Source organism: Hemicordylus capensis, chromosome 3 (assembly GCF_027244095.1).
Source record: "Hemicordylus capensis ecotype Gifberg chromosome 3, rHemCap1.1.pri, whole genome shotgun sequence".
Lineage (NCBI taxonomy): Eukaryota > Metazoa > Chordata > Lepidosauria > Squamata > Cordylidae > Hemicordylus > Hemicordylus capensis.
The window spans coordinates 70,029,885-70,033,923 of NC_069659.1; the positions used below are offsets into that span (position 1 = coordinate 70,029,885).

The window sequence follows — 4,039 nt, forward strand, 5'->3', positions numbered from 1 at the left end:
ATTTTTATACCGCCCTTCCAAGCTGGCTCAGGGCGGTTTACAATTAAAAAACAAATCATTAAAAACAATTAAAACAGAAATACAAATATAAACACCAATTTAAAAACATCTTAAAAAACAATTAAACAATCAAAAACCCTGAAAACCAGGTTAACTAAAACTAATTAAAAACCCTAAAAGGCCAGGCCAAACAGATGGGTTTTAAGGGCTCTCTTGAAGGTCAGTAAAGAATTAAGATTACGAATTTCTGCTGGGAGTGCATTCCACAGCCCAGGAGCAGCCACAGAGAAGGCCCGCCTCCGAGTTGCCACCAAACGAACCGGTGGCAATTATTAATAACAATATTAATAATGATAAATCTGTGTGGAGAAAGCAGCAGGTGCTTCCTTCCTTCCTTCTTCCTTCCTTCAGCAATGACCAATATTCAGCAATGGCCAATACAATGAGGTGTAGAAGAACGTGTGACCCTTCAAGTCAAACACAGGTTACTAGTTTGTTCTAGTGTGTTCTACTAGTTGCTTGACAATCCTCTGATTTTTCAACTCTTGACAGACAACAAAGACAGGACACCTTGACTGAATGACTGCCACATACTTCTTCTGGGTATGGTTGGCTTCAACATGGTTGGTCACAAATTGTGCCAATTGCTGTTACTAAATAGTTTATTTAAAATATCTAATGGGAAAGAGAGTTACATCTAATGCCTATATAGCTGGAATCTACAGACAGAACTTTTCATTTCTGCAAGCGGGGAGGAGTGATGATTTTCCTTGTTCTCAGTCTTCCCTCTGCAGCTTGCTGCACACTCTCAAATCTGCTCCTAATGACTGGTGGACCGTGGGGCAGGGTACTGCAGCAGGAAAGAGGGATCAGCAAAAAATACAATACCCCCCCCCCCAGAATGCCAGCAGACTTCGGACAAAAGTAGACATCACTGCACAATTTTGGATATAACCCAAAGTTTCCTGGCAGCTAAAGACAAGGAATGTAGGTCTGATGAAATACTGAAGGTAGGTGTTGTTGCAAACATTTAGCAGAGCAGCCAGATTTATTCCAGAACTCCTGGAATTAGGCCTGCCATTGATTGAATCTCCTGGCAAGAATTACCTGTACTGGCTTTCTAACAATTCTTGTTCTGTCTATTAACTTGTGAATCAATTGATTTTTCATAGAAAGGAAGTAAAACCCCCATCATATATTTAGTGTGTGGGTACACTGCAGCAATAACATAATATCAGAGTATTGAAGTTTATTGGGCCGGCTGTGATCAGTTCCCTTCCTGTCCTCTGCATAAAAACAAATCTTCCCCAACTGTTTTTCTGATAGCTACATCAACAAAACAAGTAAATGCAAGAAGGAGGAGGAGGAGAATTCCTTCACATTTTTGTATGAATTGAATCTCTAAAATTAATGCAACTCCAACAGTATTGTCCATGTTAAAATTTTCTAACAGTGCCAAAAAATTTAGAGCTCAGAGGAATTTGAACTGTTGCTTCCAAATATCAAGCAAATGCCTAGCTAATTAATGAGACAGCTGAGAAACAAGAAAGAGGATCTTAGGGACAATTATCACTTATCACCCACCTACTCTGTACATAGGTTCCAGTTTCCATTATTTGGGGACACAGATCAAATGCTTTAATTAAAACTATTAAAATTTCAAATTTCAGACTGTTAATTACAAGCTCAGAATCAGCTTCTTATCAGCCATTTGTCAAATAGGTATGAGAAGAGGGAGACAATTGGTTGAGAAGAGGGAGACAAATAGGTATGAGAAGAGAGAGACAACCAGTTGCTCCTCTCACAAATATAATAACATTTGAATAGTGCCCATAGTCCAAATGTTAATACTGCCCCCCTTATGTTTTGTTCAGGCCCCTTTACTTACTTACTTATTTATTACATTTTTATACCGACCCATCCAAGAGCTCTGCGTGGTACACAACAAAACAAAAACCAGCGAAGAATAATTTAATAATCAACCAAAACTATACAAAAACAAAATTAAAAACATTTTAAAACCAAAAAAACAGAAACATTTAAGAACAATTTAGAAGGCTATGGGAGGCTTGTCATGGCTTCATAGTGGAGTCTGGGGGAGGGGGGTTGTGGATTTTATTTAAGAACCCCCTACGTAATCTTCCATAACTGGCACTGCAAATGCTTGAACTATGGTTTCCCTCACAGACATTTCACTCCATAGAAAAGGAGTATTTTGGATCTTACGTTAGTAAAAAGTTTGGGGTTTCTCACATCCTATATCCTTCTCTCTTCTGTCTGTTCTGGTGAAGTTGTTCTAAATCAGTTTTTGATGTGCAGACAACAGATTTGTGAATGTGGAACCAATACTGATATAACAATGCTGTATTTGACATTCCAATAAATAAGTTAAAGCTATGTTGTTTTAAGGTAAATGTTGTGTTGTATGGGCCTCTCAAAGTCTTTATCAGTTCAAAGTCTCCCCAAATCCTTATCCATCAACTTAGGTGCTGTATAAAAATATAAAATCTTTGAAAATGAAGATTCATTCCAAAAATGTCTGCCCTCTGAGAGGAAACTAGATAAATGTGTGATAAATGATGAGAGGCAAAAGTAAGAACAATAAGTTAATCTGGTTAGATCACAGCTTGATGGCCCTGCTACATTTAAAAGTATCATGTTTGCTCATTGGTTTGACCTTGTCATGATTTAATGCCTTGTGCTAATATGATAAACAATATAAGTTTCCCATCTTCACAGTTTCTTTGACCTGAAGTTAAACAGGACATAATTCCTCAGGATGCGTGACTCTGTCCAAAGACTGACATGTGCCTCTGGCACTGAGGACATATCTAGTCTTCAGAAATGAATGAAGTGGCAGGATGCCAAATGTCATGTATTAAAGACCTTGTCTCACTTCGGTCAGCAACACGGAAATGCAGAGTTTAGCACATTGCCTGCCTCAGGAACAGAGTGATATGATAACTGTGTGATCTTCTGATGTCTTGTGCTTGTATGGCATATATGTGGAAGACAAGTAATTCACATTCAGGTCACAGTGTTAACAGAGTTGATGTTTTGTAAGAAGATTTGTGAGGAAGCCTCTAGATTTATAAGTGAAAAATCTGCTAATAAATATATAATCCGATTGGCAAGTTCTTTCTTTCCACTGGACTTAAGTAAACAAGGTGTCATTTATTAAATTAAATGCTCAGAGGTAAATTATATCTGTGGATAATACATACAATTTGAGATGGAGTAAGAAATAAATATTTTTTTAGGAAACAAACCTCATCAAAATATTCAGCACTTCAGCCACAGAGTGGATAAGGGTTAGGGCAAGATTAATTAAAAGAATATGGCCTTTTCAGGTTGTGGTAACCACAGTTTTCAGATAGCCTATGCTGACACATGTGAGCTGTGAGGCTCTACAAGTCAGAAGTGGCTTGCTGCATCCTTACTATGTGTTGTCCAATTGCAGTTGTGACATTACTCAGATTGGGAAGCATGTGAGCTATTGTCTTTGTGTCTGCTGATCTTATTGGCTTTGTGATTTTTTTTTGGTATGGTGTTTATTGATTTTCTTAATGTGTTATGATTTTATAATTGTACACCACCTTGGGTGTTTTTCAAAGGAGAAAGGTGGTTTAAAAATTCTAAATACATCCATCCATCCTACAAAAGCAGCACAGAGAAGTGGAGAGAAAAACCTTGGTGAGGATCTGAATAGTTGACAAGGAAGTTTATTTAAATGTATTACTGAATCCCAATGTTTTCAGGTAAGAAGCTTTTCTTCAGAGGGACCTCAACTTCTTCAATCCTGTCATAGGCTAGTGTGTCTTATACTGCTAGTTTTGTACAGCATAAGCAGTAACCAGAATCAACAGAAAAGCCTAACTGACTAAATAAAGCTAGGGAAACTGAATGTTCTGGGCCTCTTCTAAAGTTCCCATGTCTTTTGGGTGGCATATTCTTAAGAGTTCATAACAGTTAATTAATTTCTGTGAGAATTCAGTTTGAAAGTATATGCTCTAATGACTTTCCACAAATGTGTGCTAAT

At 37.5% G+C, this 4,039-nt stretch overlaps 1 long non-coding RNA gene across 1 annotated transcript; it reads left to right on the top strand.

The window, feature by feature from the left end:
- The first annotated feature begins 796 nt into the window (after positions 1 to 796).
- Positions 797 to 3,128, top strand: LOC128351733 (uncharacterized). Its single transcript, XR_008320011.1, has 2 exons — positions 797 to 1,010; positions 2,740 to 3,128. It is a non-coding gene; the product is annotated as an uncharacterized LOC128351733 (long non-coding RNA).
- Positions 3,129 to 4,039: the final 911 nt, after the last annotated feature.